Source organism: Panicum virgatum, chromosome 9N (genome assembly GCF_016808335.1).
Source record: "Panicum virgatum strain AP13 chromosome 9N, P.virgatum_v5, whole genome shotgun sequence".
NCBI classification, from domain to species: domain Eukaryota; kingdom Viridiplantae; phylum Streptophyta; class Magnoliopsida; order Poales; family Poaceae; genus Panicum; species Panicum virgatum.
This window is the reverse complement of record NC_053153.1, coordinates 51689358-51709789: the sequence shown is the minus strand read 5'-3', so window position 1 is coordinate 51709789 and position 20432 is coordinate 51689358.

Sequence of the window (20432 nt, the reverse complement as noted above, 5' to 3'; positions counted from 1 at the left end):
TTCACCACCTTCTTGCAGAGCCATTGGAGCACACAAGTTGAAAGGCCTTTTAAGAAGGAAAGTTGTGACACATATGGTCCAACTCAGGCAAGTGCTCCATGAGTCCCCACTGCATACAGTTGCTCCTATTGAGCATCTATGGCACCAGTGCCCTCCCTCTGTCCAAGATGTTCTTTTGAAATACTCAGCAGTTTTCCAGGATACAGATGGTTTACCACCAACTCAAAACTGGGACCATACTATTCCCTTAATTCCAGGGGCTCAGCCAGTAACCACAAGGGTTTACCGTTTTCCTCCTGATCAGAAGAATGAAATTGAGAAGCAGAAGAATGAAATTGAGAAGAAGTTGCTGGAAATGCTCAGCAAAGGTATAATTCGACCCAGCTCAAGCTCATTTGCATCTCCAGTACTGCTAGTGAGAAAAAAGGACGGCAGTTGGCGTTTTTATGTGGACTACAGGAGGTTGAATTCTATCACAGTGAAGAACAAGCACCCTATGCCTGTGGTAGAAGAATTGTTAGATGAATTGGCTGGCTCATGTTGGTTTTCTAAGTTGGACCTACGTTCAGGGTACCACCAAATACATGTGGCTGCATAGGATATTCCAAAAACCGCTTTCAGAATTCATCATGGCCTCTATGAGTTTCTTGTTATGCCATTTAGGCTTACTAATGCCCCTGCTTCCTTTCAAGGCTTGATGAATGACATATTTGCACCATTTTTTAGGAAATTTGTCTAGGTTTTCATGGATGACATATTAATTTACAGTACCTCCCTAGACTCTCATGTGCAACACATTGTTGCTGTTCTTCAGATATTACAAGATCATCAACTATTTGCCAAAGCTTCCTAATGCTCCTTTGCTCAATCATCCCTGGAGTATCTTGGGCATATTATCTCTGATCAGGGGGTGCCCACTGATCCAGCTAAGGTGATTTCTATTCAGCAGTGGCCTGTTCCAACTAACCTTAAGGATTGAGAGGGTTTTTGGGATTAGCTGGTTATTACAGAAGATTCATTCAGCACTATAGTTTACTGAGTCGGCCTCTCACTGAATTGCTGAAAAAGAATGTTCCCTTTGTCTGGACATCAGTTACACAACAGGCCTTTGATACTATGAAGATGGTTTTGACTTCTGCTCTTGTCTTAGCCTTACCAGATTTCCAGCATGATTTTGTTTTGGAGACTGATGCCAGTGAATTTGGCATAGGTGCAGTGTTTATGCAGAAGAATCATCCTATTGCTTTTCTCAGTCAAGCCCTCAGCACAAGGAATTCTGCACTTTCTACCTATGAAAAGAAATGTTTGGCCATCATTCTTGCTGTGGAGAAATGGAGATCCTACTTACAGGCCATACCATTCACCATTAAAACTGATCATAAAAGCTTGTTACATCTTACTGATCAGAGAATTCATACTAAGATTCAGCAAAAAGCACTTCTAAAGCTCATGGACTTGGATTTCACTATTGTCTACAAGTAAGGTCCCATTAATTTAGCAGCAGATGCTCTCTCTAGACAACCTGGATTTTCTCCCTTGTTGGCTATATCTCTGAGTACCCCGACTTGGTTGACTAATCTGACTACTAGATATGCTGAAGATCCTGAAGCTCAACAACTTTTCACTAAACTCAGCTTGTGTTCTCCTAATGCTGTTGGATTTGAGTTAACCAATGGCATCATCAGGTTTAAGGGGCGTGTTTGGGTGCGCAATAATTCTCTAGCCCAGAACCACATTCTGCATGCTTTACTCGAGTGAAACAACTCTTTGATTGGCCCAAAATGAAGCAATTCATCAGAGATTATGTCAGAGCTTGTACTACATGCCAACAGGCCAAACCTTAACATTTTAAGTCTCCAGGTTTGTTACAGCCTCTACCCATTCCTGAGCAAGCTTGGTCAGTTGTTTGCATGGATTTTGTGGAGGGCTTGCCTAGCTCACATGGCTTTACTGTGATCATGGTGATTGTGGATAAACTGTCCAAGTATGCACATTTTCAACCACTTGCTCATCCCTTTACAGCTATGCAAGTAGCTCAATTATACTTTGATCAGATCTATCGATTACATGGACTACCAAAGGCTATTGTCTCTGATCGGGATAAGATTTTCACCAGCACTCTTTGGCAAACTTTGTTCAAATTATCTGATACAGCTCTGTTGATGAGTTTGTCGTATCACCCACAAAACAATGGTCAGACTGAACGCCTTAATCAATGCCTGGAGACATTTCTTCACTGTTTGGTCAGTTCTTGTCCTAGGAAGTGGAAAGTTTATTTGCCATTAGCCGAGTTTTGGTACAATACAACTCTGCACACAGCTCTGGATCGTTCTCCCTTTGAGGTCCTCTATGGCCACCCTCCCAGGTTGCTTGGTATTACTTCGGAGACTATCTGTGATCTGCTTGACTTAGATGCTTGCCTCAAGGATCGTGCTGGTTTGACTCAGGTCATTCAGATGCAGCTCCAGCATGCACAACATAGGATGAAACAACAGGCTAACAAGAATCACTTTGAGAGGGAATTCAGCGTTGGTGACATGGTGTACCTCAAGTTGCAACCATATGTTCAGGCTACAGTTGCCCCTCGCAGTAACCAGAAGTTGTCTTTCTGGTTTTATGGACCTTTCCGAGTTCTAGCCAGGGTGGGTAAGGTTGCATACAAATTGGAGCTTCCACCAGCATTTTGCATTCAAATTGGAGCTTCCACCAGCATGTCGCATTCATCCTGTCATACACATTTCCCCAGCTCAAGCTCCATGTTCCACCGTCAGTTCAGGTCAGCTCCACTCTTCCTGATCATACGGACTCTGTCATGTCCCTGTGCCCCATGGTGCTTCTTCGTCGCGCCTTGGTTCCTCACGGCGGTGCCACATCAGCCCGCGTTCTGATCAGGTGGACACTTGCTTCATCCCATCTGGATACTTGGAAAGATGAAGCTGATCTTCGTCGGCATTTTCCTGATGCCCCGGCCTGGGGACAGGCTGTTTCTTATGGGGGAGGGAATGTCAGAGCTGTGTGATACTAGCGGGCTGTAGATGGTTTATCTAGCCCTGGCCCATTTCGTCGCCAGCTCATGTCGAGCTTGGGCTAGCCATTCGGCCTGTGACTGTGCCCTTTAAACGGTGACCCGGCATCCTGCCCTGGGGTAACGATCAATTAGGAGACAAGCACTTTCTGTTGCCTTCCTCTCTGTTCTTCTTCCTGTTCTTCCTCCGCTGCCATTTCTTCCTCGTTTCTTCTTTGAATCACCTTCTTCCCTTCCCCAATTGCCTCTAGATGCTAACATTCTGTCGTGGCCTCATGCCGTCGCAGTCTCGTACTCTCGCTTGCCTTTTTAGAAGATGTTGGCACCTCGAAGCATAAGCATCGTTTCTCCTTTCTCTTTGGTCCTATTGACACCAGATTTTGACGTGTGTCAAGGAAGAGTGTTGCAAAGGAGAAAAGGTTCTGTATAGTATGATCGGTGGACTTGGAAGGGTAATCATGTGTCATCATTGGAAATCTTGTTGACCGAAGAAAGGGAGGTTGACCATATACTTTGGCTTCGGTTTGGCAGGAGTTATCTTATTTTAGAATTAGTTTTATTTTCTAGAATAGAATCGTGCTTTGCCATAATCAGCTAGGACTATATTAGCGTGGGGTATAAATATGAACCCCCGGTCACTGTAAAAGATTGATACACATCCAAACAAATAAATTTTACTATTTGCAATTTATTTTCTCGTCAGTGACTTTGCCATCTTTTTCTTTTTCTCTGCGAGTTCTTTCAAGCCAATCGAGGACGCCTCACATTCGAGCGACTTGGTTTGCTGGTAAGTCTTCGTTTACCGAGTAAATCTGAGCTTTAGCTTCTGGGCGCATCGCTGTGGCTTCGTTCAGATCTATTCAAAATTTACCGAATTTATCTAAGCTTTGATCTCGGGCGCATCGCTGTTTTCTCGTTTAGATCTATTCACAAACTATCAGGCTTAGTGATTTGTTTAATCGGCTGTTAGCTCCTTGTTTATCATAATAAACTCTATAAAGCTGATTAGATTGATTTCAATCTTAGCTTTGTTCAGATCCATACATTCGTGGGTTTGTACATTGTTACCTGGCACGTGTCGGCTTTAGATCTAGCCGTCTAGTTGCATATCGGTATCGGCAGCTCCTTGCCAATTCTTTGTAGATCGCTTTTATTACACGCTCTTTATACCCGATCTGCTGTCGTTTTCTGTATTGGCAGAGCCTTGCCGATACGCTACATAAGAGTGATTCGGAAATCCAGCCGATACACTCTTGAATTTGACTGTTTGCTATTTCTTTGTCAATTTACAGGTCAAATTGACTGGCACGCCTTGGTTTGAATCAAGTGTAGTCCGAGCTTGGTGTACGGGGCTCTCAGGCTTTGGTGTGTGATCATTTCGCGTCAACACATCTTTTGGCACGCCCGGTGGGACCAGAAGTATTAACACGACAACTGAAGAGAAGGATAAGGTTTCCGCACAGAATCAGATCCCGATCCATAAGGACAAGCTGAAGGAGGAGCATAAAGTAGAACTCATGGCAGCCGCTGAAGCTTATGAGCAGCGGTGCCTTCTATCCTTCAGCACCAATAGGAGTGGAGAGGTAATCAAGAAGTACGATTTTCCTACTCTTCCGTCCTATGATGAGTCACAGAAGGAGGACAGGATGGTGCATATGATGAATCAAACAATCGGGCAAGCTTTCATGAATCATGCTCCGATCATGGCAAATTCTGTTCACAATGCTGTGCTCAAGACGCTGCAAGATAGGGGAATGCTTGGCTTTGTGGGACCGGCTTACCAGCAGGCTAGTCAGATGGTTTTCTCCCCTACTGGAACGGCTACTGTAACATCACCGATTGACCCTCAGACTCAGGCAGATGGGGATATTGGGAATACACAGCCGATTAGTACTGCAACATCGCCTCAGTTTTCTTCTGTGTACACCAGTTCTACACCAATGGCTACACATGCACAGGGGAACTACATGACAGGGTTTTCGGTTGGATGGAATCCTGCTACTGGATTTCGTATGCCCCCAGAGTACATGGTGTTATCTTCAGCAGGGCAACCAAGCTCATCGGCTTCGCAGCCGATGAATCAGCAAATTAATGCGTCGGCTCCACAGCCGACCTAGTCTCAAGACACCGCACCGGCTCCACAGCCGCCGGTTACAAACGCATCAGCACCATTGCCAACAAGTCCAAACAACATGTTGGCTTCTGGGCTGACATCTCAACAACAAAATCTGGCGATGATGATACAGCCCAAATCTCCTACAGAAGTCATGGTAACTAGACTCCCTCATGCCAATGGAGTTACTTGGGTATTCCATGATCCTGTGTCTGGTTTTGTACGTCACGTGAATGTGCCCAACATACCTCCTGTGGCATAGCAACCAGTTAATCAAGGGTCTGCACAAGCTAATCATAGCAATGAGATGGTCCTCTACTAGCCACCATCCAATCAAGTCACTCGGCAAGTTGCACGAACTACATCGGCCACTCAGCCGATGGCTACACCCAGTGCATAACCAGCATCGGCAGTCTTGCCGATAGCCTCACCAACGTCATAGTCAGCATCAACTGATGCTCAACAGATTGACTGGGCATCTAAGATTGCTGAGGTGATGAGGAATCAGTTTGGTTTGAGGTCAAAGCAGTAGAATCTGATGTACATAACTCCATATCCAGCTGCGTATGATCAACTGCCATTGCCCTACAAGTACAAGCTTCCAGATTTCACCAAGTTTTCTGTACAAGGGGAGGTCTCCACAGTAGAGCACATCAACATATTCATCATGTAGTGTGGAGAAGCAGCATAGAATGACGCGCTGAAAGTGCGTTTGTTCTCTATGTCTCTCTCCGGATCGGCATTTACATGGTTCACGACGTAGCCAGCCAACTCTATAATATTCCGGGCCGATTTAGAGAAGCAGTTTCACCAGTTCTTCTACTCTGGCATAAAAGAGATGAAGTTGACCAATTTGACCAACCTGAGGCAAAGGAATGATGAATCGGTCGCTGCTTTTATTCAGAGGTTCAGAGATGTCAATAACCGATGCTTTAGTTTGGTTCTGTCTGATCAGCAGCTTGCAGAGGTTGCTTTCTAAGGACTATTGCCACACATCAAGGAGAAGTATGCTTCTTAGGAGTTCTACAGCATCAGTCAGATGGCCCATAGGATGACAGGGGAAGTCAAACCATATGAGCAGAAGAGAAGCAACTTTTATAAGAAAGTCAATTTTGTCGACTGCTCAGATGCCTCCGATTATGATGATGACCAGATGGTAGGATCGGCCGAATGGGTTCAGAACAACAAAAGGCCGATTTCATGTCCGTTTGGTAATAAGGAACCCGAAAAATACGGGTTCGATATTACCAAAGCTGATAAGATCTTCGATCTATTGCTGTCAGAGGGTCAAATCAAGCTGAAGCCGTATCACAAAATCCCGACAGATCAGGAGTTGAAGAACATCAAGTACTGCAAGTGGCACAATGCAACATCTCATGACATCAATGAGTGCAAAGTGTTTCGTCAACAAATACAATCGGCTATAGAACAATGGCGGCTCAAGTTTGAGACACCCAAAAAGCCAATGAAGATTGATGGACACCCGTTTCCTGCTAACATGGTAGATGTTGGAGGGAAGAGGAATGCATTGCAGACAAAGGTGCTTACGTCACAATCGGCCAAGGAATCCGGGGTTGTTGATCCTAAAGCTCAGAAAACAGCCGGTGAGGCTAAAGATAAGGAGCCGCAGGAGAAAGAAGAATCTGCGGCACCAAAGAAGAAGGTCACGTCCCGAATGTTGCTAAACAAGTTCCAGCGTGATCAGGAAAGGCGATAGTACAGGGAGGAAACTGCGCGACGTCATGAGGGGCATTGGAAATTTCCTTTCTTTGTGTATTGCTGTGAAGAAGGGTTGACTCTGCCGACAGTGGATAATTGTCCAGAGTGCAACGGTTTTTACCATGAAAACCGATCGCACAAGAAGCCACGGTTTGATCAGAGGCCTCATGGGCCGATCATCAGTGAAAGAGATGATGACAGATGCATCTCTGTACACGATCGGCTGGGGGGGGCAAGGTTTCAGAGCATGATCGGCTGGGGGGAAGGACCATGCTACGTGATCCTGTAGGAGGAAGGATTTCTGCTGATGAGCGGGTTGAGCAGACTGCTAATGCCCGTGTGTCCGATGAGTACCCACATCAAAGGGATCTAGAGAGAGAGAGAGAGAGCTTGTTCATTATAATATTGATCGGCCTCGGTGGTGTCCAGCGGGTTTGACCAGATCACAGAAAAGGCGAGTTCAGAGGCTGCATCAAACAGAAGTGCTGGAGGAAGAAAGGAAGGAAGCTCTCAGAAGAGGAGTCAAGTTAGAGGTTTGGCGTGTCAGGCCAAGGGCCGATGATAGGCAAGGATCAGGATCATCGGCTACGCCTATTATCATGGTTGTTATGATTCCACCGATCGAAGCAGTCGGTTTCCCAAATCATTCCTAATGGATGAGTTCCTAGATGATGAAGGGAAACTGGGGCATGGGTTCACGTCGTCTGATACTTTGGAGGAAGTAGACATTGGAGATGGAGATAGACCAAGGCCGACGTTTATTAGTGCCAAGTTGGATCCTGAGTATAAACAAGAGTTAGTAAAGCTGTTAAAAGAGTATAAAGATTGTTTTGCTTGGGAATATTATGAGATGCCAGGATTGGATCGATCTATTGTTGAGCATCGGTTACCTATTAAACCTGGATATTGGCCATATCAGCAGGGTACAAGACGATACAATCCTAAGGTTTCACCAGATATAAAGGCCGAGATAACAAGGTTAATAGAAGCAAAGTTCATCAGACAGTGTAGATACGCTGAATGGATATCTAATGTGGTTCCTGTATACAAGAAGAATGGAAAGCTGGGTGTATGCATTGACTTCAGGGATCTCAACAAAGCTACACCGATGGATGGCTACCCGATGTCAGTTGCCCATATGTTAGTAGATGTTGCTGCAGGGCACAAGGTGATCAATTTTATGGATGGGAATGCTGGATACAACCAGGTATTCATGGCTGAGGAAGATGTTCATAAAACTGCATTCAGATGTCCAGGACACGTTGGTTTATTCGAGTGGATTGTCACACTACAAAAAATCTAGTGATCCATGATGATTAAAATTCGTCACGGATCACTAAAAAACCGTCATAAAGCAGTATCTATGATGATCTCAAACAACATCATGTATTGAGCGTCACAGATCACACCTCGTGACGTTCCTTAAATTTTCGTCATGGATTGCTTGATCCATAACGTTTTGAAACCGTCATAGAATGTTCCCGGGCCCCCGAAGCCCACCTGTTCTCTATGACGAAAATAAACGTCACAAATAGTATAATTTTTGTTATAGATTTAATTGCCACATCATACATTGATGACATGGAGAATGACGTGGCTATTGACTTGACGATGACATGGAGGATGATGTGGCTGTTGACATGGCAATGATGTGGATAGCAATGATGACGTGCAAATTAACGTGGCCGATGACATGGTTGCTGACGTGGTGGGTGACATCAGCACCACGGCCCATTTGTGGATGGGCCCAATTCAGAATGGTCCACAGACTTGGGCCAAATATTTCTCAGCCCACCATTAATTTCTAGCTAACCAAATTGAGCACTATATACACAGCCCAAATAAAAATTTACCCACCAATTCATCCCATTTTTTCCACCCATTTATCGAAAGAAAAATTCCAGCACAAAAATAATAGCATCACAAGAATCACGTTTCCATTCAGCATGGCATTAAATCAACAGATCACATACATTTGTTTTCATCTAGCATCACTTGCCGTCCATTGTAGCATCAGGAAAAAAAGATAGGTTTCAGCAGAATTGCAAACACAAGTTTGGTTCCTGCAAAAGCTTAGTCCCACCAAAAGCTAACATATCACCATGACACTTTGCTCGGTCCATTTTGACACAGCAAATACTCAAGCTGCGCCTCCAACATAGCTGCATGTATGCTTGACGCAGAAATCTTTGTCCTAGCAGAAATATGCATGTATGCTTGACGCCCTTCTCATTCACATCCACAACCATGTTGTACCTGCACATATATATTGTAAAGTTCAGATGCACATGTACATGGTAAATTTCATATGGTATTATGAGGTAGCTACTACCACATGCACTGTGGAACAAAACTAGTATCATTTAGCAGAGACAACGCAGGAAAAAGGACATGCTAAAAAAGTTCATGCAAGACATTCAGAGCTGAACACATGCATGTAGCAAAACAGATCCCTACATTATTTTTGATGCATGTAGCAAATAAATCAACCATATTACCCTACTACTTGTCTTGAGGAAATATATTAGAAAAATTCTAAGCATGTTATCTGATACAAACCTCATAGACCTTCTGCACCTTACCTGATACAAGTGCCAAGCTTGAGTAGGAGACCATCAGATCAAACTGAGAGAAGTCGAGCTTGGAAATGAACTCCTCGAAAGAAAAATGATACACTATAACTTAGAAAACTGGATATCATATGATAAAATGAAAAGGCAAGATTTCAATTCTTGTTCCATAGATTCAGTTAGACATTTGAATGAATATCTGGCATGCAAATTGTTGAAACAAAGAGGAAAGCCATGCTGGCCACTAATGGCAACAATTCAAATTTGAGTGGACCAGCAAGAAAAAATGCCACTGTGGACGACACAATGCTTGCAAATTATATAGCTGATGTGATATAGTATATTATTCTCCACATTTCTTAAATTCCATTCAAGGCTGGCATTTGATTTAACCTGGAAACAATGACAGCAATTCAGGGAAGCATGATTTCGTGAAATAGACATTGAGAACTGACATAAATAGGGTTGTGATAAGATCGGGAGACCGAGCAAATAGCTTGCATCTCTTCTCTTGCAAATCCATCTATACAATTCCACACATTGAATGTGTTTTAATTTAGATGTCAATGGGATACGTTGATAAATTAACTGGAACTAACATCACATGCATGGAAGAAATATGCAGAAACAAAAAATAAATAAAAATGTAATGGCCACATGTACAGGTTAGGAAAATTTCATAGGCATGGATAGCTTTAAAAAACATCACTGCCATATATACATGAACAGACTATAAGCATGGACATATACTCAGATTAGCACAAGACATCACAGGAGGGGGTGGTGGGAGGTTTGCATATACAGAACAAGTAGCAGGGGGGATCCGAACCAGCACCACGCTAAGAACCCAAGAACTGACGGGTCTGCAACCTTGCACAAAATCAAGACGGGATTTTGGATCTGCATGTTTGATAAATGGTGTGCGGTAATGGAAAGAACAAAAAAGTGATCCAAGAAAAATGGTGCTCACCTCGAAACCAATGAAGACCTCATATCCGGACCAATCACTGCAAGATTGTGACGAACAAGATAAAGATAGAAGACATTTGCATCAGATAGTAGGGTTACAGGAATAAGAAATAGAGAGAAAAGGAGAGGAATGGAAGGCAAACTTTGCCTGTACACAAGAGGTAACTGAGAAATCAAAATGTCAAGAACCAAAACGGAAGGAGAGGGTGGGGGAGGATAGAAGAACCAGCACAAGCTGCCGTCCTCTGACTGGATAGGTGGGACGCGCACCAGCATGGTCGTCGCGCAAGAGAGGACCCCATGCGCCGTAGCCATGGAAGGGGGCCTCCCCCCACGATAAAGCCCGCCTGTGTCGGAGCTCCGCGAGTCAGGGTGGTTGTGAGCTCCGCGCGCCGCCCTCGGGAGCAACGCGCCGCCGCATTCTGCCGTGGCTAGATCCACGAGATCTAACCACAAGGAGCGCCAACGACAGGGAGGACACCCCGGGCCCGGAGACGACGGATTCGGGACAAGGGGCGGCGGATCTGGCGACTGGCCACCAGAAGCAGACGAATGCGGCGGCCGTCGGGTGCGACCTCATGACCTTGGTGCCGATAGGTATTGGAAGCGGAGGAAGGGGACAGGAGGAGCGCGCGGCCTCCGGTGGCATGCTCTCCACATATCCGGGCTTCACCGGCGCAGATGGACCGCCGGCGGGCGACCGAGCAGGAGGGGAGCAGCGTGTGGATCTGAGAGCAAGGATAGTAGTATTCACCCGCTGCTGGCTGAGAGCACTTCGGGTATTGGCGGACCCCAGTGGCCATTAATGCATTGCAGTGACACAAACCAGCCATTTCGCCGGCTCTGAACGAGCGATGTGCTAGGCGCTCGCTTCATCTTTCTCTCTCTGCCACATTGGCTCCCAGCCGGCACTCAGCTGGTTATTATACTTGCTCCGAGGAGTGAGGAGAAGAGGGAGCCGCAGGGAATTATGAGGAGGGGGCGCGTCGGCTGGTGGAGGGAGTTAGGGTTTGAGTCTGGGTCGGTCATTTTATGCAATCAGGGATCCATGTGAATTATCTGATCGGTAATGGATGGCTGAGAGAAATCGGACCTTGACAAGAAACGGGCGTGGCTTGGTTTTCCAGCCCGTTTAACATTTTCTTTTTTTTATTTATCATTTTATTACACCATCGTGAAGTAACATATAGAAATCATTATCTTATATATATCAATATATTTTTGATATATAGTAGAGTACATATAATTTTTGTTTTAGAAGTTTCAATAATTTTCGAGCTCATTTACTATTTTCAGTAGTTTAAATGAATTTCTTGATGTTTATTGAAAATAATTAAATTTGAAGGGCATGAATCTCAAATAATATTTAAAAAATTTCAAATAAATATATTTTAAGTACTTCTATTATATATAGCTCATATCCAAAAAGTAGATAAAAATTTCAAATGTTTGTTAGGAATTATTCAAACTTCTACTTACAATCATATTATAAAATAATAATGATAATACCTAAATTTTCTCTAAAACTTCTATAAATTGGTACAGAATCATTTTATGGATGTACAAACTTGACAAAAAAGTTTCATAAGATTATGATAATTGGAGTATACATTGTGCACAAAATATATAAATCTCTCACATTGTTTCATACAACTCAAGTCAAACTTTGAAATTTGAATACAACATAACATTTTCAAACTCGTATGCACCTATCATTTAGACACAACATTATGTTAGCTATAATATAAGAAAATATTAAGCTACATTAGCAATTGTTATGTAAAAACATGATTTTTTCTATTCTCCATTTAGATGGGAGAAAGCAAGCCATATGAAAAAGTTCCGAAAAAGCAAACAAACTCTATTAAATGAAAGATCATGACTTTAGAAAAATTTAGGAGAAAGAAACATCAAATTTCAAGTTCATATGAGGAAAAAATACTAGTTACAAATTTTAATTCTGGATTAAAAAGAGAAAATGAACTATATTTGTGTTCATCTCACTTGACGTGAAGCAATAAGAGAAAAAATGGAATGCGAAAGTCATCAGAACCAGACTTGTAGACTAGTGGTTAGATGTCCTCACCTCAAATGGGAGGTTATGTGTTCGAATTCCTGTTGCCACATATTTTTCCATTTTACCTGTACATTATTTTAGTAATATAATGACAGCCGAGACAGTTGTCAAAAAACCATCGACGGTGCAGTGGTGAGGCTCCTTCATTTTTGGAGGAAAGTTGCAGGTTCGAGTCCTGCATCCGGCACTTGGTTGTTTTTTTTGTCGCGGAATTCCTAGCTCAGGAACAATAATATATAAAAATATTTATTGCCCATAGCATTCACAAACCAAGGTTTGGCGCACTGGTAGGGCGCTCGGTTCTTGTCTTGGTGACCCCGGTTTGAATCCCCAATTGCGTCTCCTTTTTTGTTCGAATTAAAACATAGGATACATATGTATAAAACACTTAATACCTGACATAGACATGCAAACATTGTTGTAGCGTAATGGTAAGGTGTGTGCCTCTTATCCTGATGAGCAGGGTTCTAACCCCTCCACCCCTTGCGCATTTTTTCCTTTTTATGCCATACTAACTAAAAAAAATAACGCCTTTTTCTTTTTTATGCCATACTAACTAAAAAAATAACGCCTAGCATACCATGAATGAGAGCATAGCTTGAATAAGCATCAAATAAGAGAAGCAAAACCTTGAAAAAATGATAAATGTCAAAATATATAGTCAAAATAACTATGACAATTTTTATGACATTAATGTTAAAACATCATGTTTTGTGGGCTCAATTATGACGAATTCAATAAAACGTCACTAAGTTTTGGGCCTAGGGCCCATACCTTCAAATTCATGACGAAAATTTGAAAATTGTCATGGATTGTGTGTAATTGTGATGCAGTTTAAAAATGTCATAAAATTTTCGTCACAGATCACCACATTTCTTGTAGTGTCATGACATTTGGGTTGAAAAATGCTGGAGCAACATATCAGAGGGCCATGAATTATATCTTCCATGAGATCATCAGCAAAATTGTAGATATTTACATCGATGATGTTGTGGTAAAGTCCAAGGGGTATCAAGAACATTTAGCCGACTTGCGCAAAACTTTGGAGTGCACCAGGAAACACAGATTAACGATGAATCCTAATAAATGTGCATTTGGAGTGTCGGCTGGACAATTCCTTGGATTTATGGTTCATGAAAGAGGAATTGAAATTAGTCAGAAGACTATCACAGCCATTAACAAAGTAGTGGCTCCAGAAACAAAGGCTGAACTTCAATCATTGATCGGCAAGATTAATTTTATTTGGAGATTTATTGGTAATCTGTCCGGTAAAATTCAGCCATTTAGTTCTTTGTTGAAGTTGAAGGCCGATCAGAAATTTGTATGGGGAGAAGCACAGCAAAAGGCGTTGGATGAAATCAAATAGTATTTAACATCGCCTCCTGTGTTGGTTCTGCCACAAAAAACACAAGCTGTTTAAATTATATTTATCAGCTGATGAACGTGCTATCGGATCGGTCCTTATTCAGGAGTTCGAGGGAAAAGAACATGTGATATATTTTGTTAGCAGAAGACTCTTGGATGTTGAAACCAGGTATTCTCCTGTTGAAAGATTATGTCTTTGTTTATACTTTTCCTGTACCAAGTTTAGACATTATTTATTATCGGCTGAATGTGTTGTGGTAAGCAAAGATGATGTGATTAAATACATGCTCTCACTGCCGATTTTGAATGGGAGAATTGGGAGGTGGATTCTGGCCTTGTCAGAGTTTGATCTGAGATATGAATCGGCTAAAGCAGTTAAGGGACAGATTATGGCCGATTTTGTTGTTCAATATTGTGGGCCAGAATTGGGAGTTGTTGATCTAGTTCCATGAACGTTATTTTTCGATGGTTCGTCATGCAGAGCTGGATCTGGTATTGGCATTGTTTTGGTGTCGCCTCGGGGGGCAACGTTTGAGTTGTCTTTTCAATAGAAGCTACTGCTACTAACAATCAGGCTGAATACCAAGCTCTGCTCAAAGGAATTCGGCTGTTACAAGAAATTGGGGCTGATGTAGTAGAGATATTCGGAGACTCTATGCTGGTGGTCAATCAGTTGATCAGCACATATGAACATAAAGATGATATTCTACGGGTTTATCATGAAGAGTGTTGCCGATTGCTGAAAGAATTCAAGAAGGTGACTATAGAGCATGTTCCCAAGTTCTATAATGGTGACGCCAATCGGCTGGCGCAGCATGCTTCTGGTTATCGGCCGATGGAAGGTGTAATGGCTCTAGAATTACCTGCTGATTATTGGAGGAAGGAGATAGTAGATTATCTAGAAGATCCCTCCAAGAAAGAGAGCCGGAGAATCAGATTTCAAGCAACTAAATATGTGTTGCTTGAGGGAGAACCATATTACCGAACAATTGATGGTGTTTTACTTAGATTCCTTGACAAAGAAGAAGCTAAAGTCTTAATGGGAGAAATACATGTGGGTGTCTGTGGTTCACATCAATTGGCATACAAGATGAAGTGGATGATCTGGAGAAATGAATACTTTTGGCCAACCATGTTGGAGGATTGTTTCACTTATTATAAAGGTTGTCAAGAGTGTCAGAAATTTGGTAATGTGCAAAAAGCACCGGCATCAGCTATGAATCGCATTATTAAGCCGTGACCATTTAGAGGATGGGGAATTGATTTGATTGGAGAGATTTATCCACCATCCAGCAAAAATCACAAATTCATACTGGTGGCAATAGATTATTTCACCAAGTGGGTTGAAGCAATTCCTCTGAAAACCGTGACGTCCAGAGAGATGATTGAGTTTGTAAAGAAACATATTATCTATCGGTTTGGTACTCAGACTATTACAACTGATCAAGGTAGTATGTTTATTTCAGAGGAGTTTGGAGAATTTGCCGCAAGTATGGGAATTAAGCTGTTCAATTCTTCTCCATATTATGCCCAAGCCAATGGTCAAGCAAAAGCTTCTAATAAAGGGATCATTAAGTTGATTAAGAGAAAGATTGATGAGCAGCCAAAGAAGTGGCACACTACTCTTAGTGAAGCTTTATGGGCCTACAGAATGTCTTGTCATGGAGCTACCAAAGTATCCCCGTATCAGTTGGTATATGGTCATGAGGCTGTTCTTCATTGGGAAACTAGACTTGGTTCTAGACGAGTCACGTTTCAAGATCTGTTGGCAGCCGAGGATTATGCTGTATTGATGAAAGATGGGTTAGAAGATTTGGTTGGACATCGGCTGAATGCTCTCATAAATATTGAAGCCAATAAAGTTAGAGTGGGCCGATGGTACGATAAGGTCAAAGCCAAAACTTTTGACCAGGGAGACTTGGTCTGGAAGCTGGTTCTGCCGATAGGAACTAAGGATCCCAAATTCGGCAAGTGGTCCCCAACTTGGGAAGGACCATATAAAATCAGCAGATGTGTTCCTGGAAATGCGTACATTCTGAAAACTTTGGAAGGGGAAGAGTTTTTCAGCACGCTTAATGGCAAGTATTTGAAGAAATACTACCCGAGTGTGATAGCCGATTGCGCTAAGGATCAGTTGGTTTCAAATATAGCCGATACGAAAAGTATTGTCTTTAGTGTAAAAATAAAAAGGGCTTGATCGTAGCGGAATATGTTCAAGTACTCTCATGGCCAATGCAACATACATCGCCCTTAGATCAAAAAATACAATCCGAACACATAAATTTGAGTTTGGTTTGGTGTTCATTATGTGATTTCCTTTGAAGTATCGGAGTTCTTTATGGACGGTTTCGATTTCAGATCGTGGGGACGTGTCAGTTCGTTCAATATGATGATCGCGGATTGCAGTGACCGGAGCTAGGTGAGGTGGAGAGGAAGCCCCATACCCCCTTTCCCCTCTCTCTCTGTCGCTCTATCTCGCAGGCGATTCCTCGCCAAAGCCGCGGCTCCGCCCCCTCGCCGCCGAGCGGCCACCGCCGCACCTCCTGGATCCCCTAGCCGCGTTCCCTGTCGCCCCCTCTCCCTCCCCGGCCTAACCCCACCACGAACCGAGCCCCGGAGCACCGTTTTCGGTGTACTCCGGCGGTCCGCCGCCGCCTCTGCTCGCCGCCGGCGCAAAGCGCCGCCCGCCCGAGCCGCCGGCTCCACCTAGCGCCAAGCCGCGCCGTCGCCAGAGCCGCTAGCCAAGCCACCGTCCGCCTGAGCTGTCGCCCGAGCAGAGCCGAGCCGCAGCTAAGCCAGCAGCCGCGTCTCAAGCCGCCCCACCCTTTTTCAGCCATTAGATCGAGATCCAACGGATCGGATCTGTTAGATCCGAGCCGAACCAGAGCCGCCCCGGTGCTTTTGCTAAAGAGACCCCGAGTTTCTTCAAAATTAACCCGCAGTCCTTCCTAGTTCAAAAGAAATTCCAGAGAGGCCCTTTCTAGATTTTTCTTGCAAATAAGCCTCTAGAATCTTGTTTTAGCCATATCTTTCACATTTTGACTCCGATTTTAGCGATTCTTGCGCTCACGTCTTCCTTGCATCGTGCTCTACATCTTTTTCAACTTTTCCAGTACTGTTTTTACTGTTTTTGTACTGTTTCTTATTTGTATTGTTTTTTCCTCTTGTGTGATCGTGTAGACGACGTGCCGTTCGAGTGTGATCTTTCGAGGTGAGATAATTTTTTTCTAAACCCATTAATGGACTTTCTGTTATTAGTCTTATGTATAGTGTACAATGTTTTCATTATATATATAGTGTATAATTTAGTTATAGAATTTTGTTATTAGAGAGACTTTATTTAATCATGTATTTAAATAGAGAGTGAATAATGCTTGTATTTATGTATTTATCATGTATTTCTGTAACTCATGTATTTATCATGTAACTCATGTATTTATCATGTAACTCATGTATTTATCATGTAACTCGTGTATTTCTGTAACTCATGTATTTATCATCTAACTCATGTATTTATCATGTAACTCGTGTATTTCTGTAACTCATGCATGTATTTATGTATTATGAATTCTTCATTCTTAATTATGAAATCAAACACGACGCTCTCTCCTTCTTAACAACTTCTTAACGGCGATCGGTCTCTCGCTAACTCTCGTTGTCTCCTTGTCCCCGACGCTCTCTCGCTGTCTCCCCACCGACCCTCTCTCGTTGTCTCCTCACCGATGCTCGGTCTCTCGCTCACACACACGAGCGCGCACACACACACACTCTCTCTCACACACACACACTCACTCACACACACTCACACTGACTCACACACACACTAACTCTCTCTCTCTCTCTTTCTCTGTCCCACTAACACACAAACACACACACACACACACTGACTCACACACTCACTCACACTGACTCACACACACACTGACTCCTGCTTCATTTAAGGATGAACACATACTCTAACACATTTTTACGTTTTCAGTTAAGGATGGACCCCTTTGGTGATGACGAGGTCGCAAAGCAATACATGTTGGATGCAATAAACAAAGATACGAGGGCCAACACCACCCAGCCAATCGGTGAAGAAGATGCTCGGACAGCTGATTCGTTCTTGAATATGTCTGGAGATGCAGATGAAGAAGATGATGACTTTGCGCCGCCGCCCAATCGACAGCAGCATGTTCCAGTACGAATCTTAAAACTATATGCATGGTGACTTCACTAGATTAGTTTTGTGATTAACATATCTTTTCTGTAATTTAGTCGACCTCCGCATCGACTTCATTGAGCCAGTCAAAAGGGAGACGCCGGCCAACCAAGAAAATGGAGGGAAGACAGGTCATCACAGAAGTGGACGCAGAGGGCTGTCCAAGTGCTCCAGAGGCTGCTAGCACAAAATTTGTCAACCAATGTGGGATTATTGTTCGGGCAAGAATTCCGATCACCACAAGACTATGGAAAACGAGCAAACCCGAAGAACAGCAACACGCCGTGCCTGCACATCAGAAGGAAATGCTATGGGCAGAGCTCAAGGATATGTTCACTCTTCCTGAAGGAGTTGACCAAGAACTTGTGAAGAAATGTGCCTTGAGAAAGATGTCCCTTGCCTTTGCAACTTTCAAGAAGAAGTTGTACATCAATTACATCAAGAAGGATAAGGAGCTGAACTGAGACGATCTTCCTCAGGTTAAACCATACTGGGAGGAGTTCAAACAATACAAACTATCAGAGGAAGCCCAAGAAAAATCCGAATAGGCCAAGGTGAATGCAGCAAATAAGAAGTACAGCCACCACCTTGGGGCTGCCGGGTATAAGAAGTCAGTAAAAAAATGGTAGAAGATGGAGCAGTACCTTATGGATAGAGGCATCAGGCCGACGACTTGGGATTGGCTGGATAGATCCAAGTGGTGGTTATTTGCTAATGACGTGACACTAAACCAGTTGGATGGAAGTTTGGTCGTGCCCGAGCATATGCAAGAAGTGTCCTGCGATCTAGTCGCTGCAATAGATGAGACCCAACAAGGAACATTCCAGCCTCAAAGGGAGAATGATGAGCTGACAAGAGCATTAAAGAATCCGGAACACCCTGGACGAGCCCGCGGCATCGGCGTGGTCCCATGGAAAGTTGCTTGGGCCGGAGATTCCTCTTACAAGACTCACCGAAAGAGCAAAGCCGAATAGGAAGAGAAACTTCGTGCCATGCAAGAAGAGATGACCAGGAAGGTTGCGTCCTTGGAATCTCAGATGGACGCTAGGGTCAATAAGGCAGTGCAGCTAGCTCTGAGCCAAAGGGGCACTGCTGGGTCGCACCCGGATGTTGTGATAAGCCCGGTCTCTCAGCGACGCAGCAGCTGTGCATCCACAGCAGCGCCCGACGTACAAGCAGAACAACAACCCCAGATTGAGCCAACAGCAGTAGATGACCAGAGGTATCCAGTGGACGATGTCACCATGCCGACACCGTGCGAGTTTCATGTGCGAGCAAGAAATATATCCATTCATGTCGCATACGGGTCAGCCCTACCCCTGAATCCTTCTACTACAATTCATGGAAGGCCGATACCCCCTGGCTACACCTCTGTCACAGTCGAGCAGATACTTGGAAACAATGAGGATCTTGAGCTCGACTTCGTTGGAGGGGATGGAGAGAAGACATTGGGAGACGCACTGCACGGGGTCGTTCTATGGTGCAAGGACGACATCAAACTTACTGCAAGCACAACGGCTCCCGTGCAGACCGATCGCTCGTCTCCGCGGTCTCCCTCACCGCCGTCCCCACAACCACCTCCTTCACCACCGTCTCCGCTGGCGCAAAGGGCCACGAGTACTCCAACTCCTCCTGACCCAGAAAAAGGAAAGAAAAAGACAGCATCCCTCCCAGCGGCTGGACCCTCAAAGAAGAAGCAGAAAACGGTCGAAAGAAAATTAACCTACGAGAAAACCGCTGAGGAGTTGGAAGAGGAGACTACTCGATATATAAAAGAACAATTAAAACCTAAAGCCCCCCCCCCCCCCCCCCCCCCGCCGAGGGAAAAGGTACCTCTAGAACTAGGGAAAAAGCTTCTCGCAAACCTAGACAACCCACCAAAACCGAAAAGCTTATCCTCGGACTATGATCGTACTCTGACAAAAGCACACAAGGTGAGAAATCTAAAGAAAAAATGTGGCAAGACCATTCCTCAGCTTTGCACACAACAAAAAGGACTCGAGCCCCTCCGGGTGCCAGGGTTGCCACTCCTACACCTGACGGACGTACAACTCCAGGGGGACCTACAGGCCGCGATATTTCTTTCTGGAACTAGATTAACGCTAGAGGAGGCAACGGGGCAAGTGGAGGCGGAAATCCCTGTCGCTCCCGTTCTTACTCCATTCCAGCATGGAAAACCTTTTGTCACTGAGGAAGAGGAGAAAAGTCTAGGCACGCAGATGTTCAATTTGCATAGATGGTACCTGCGAATATCGAATGACGAAGGGAAAATGTTTGGAGTCAAGTATCGTGACCATGATTTCTTCCGCGGGGAGGACGACTTCTGGGTATACTTTGAAAATTTATATCTCATTTACCATCGACAAGCCCTCGACGCAGCTATCATCACC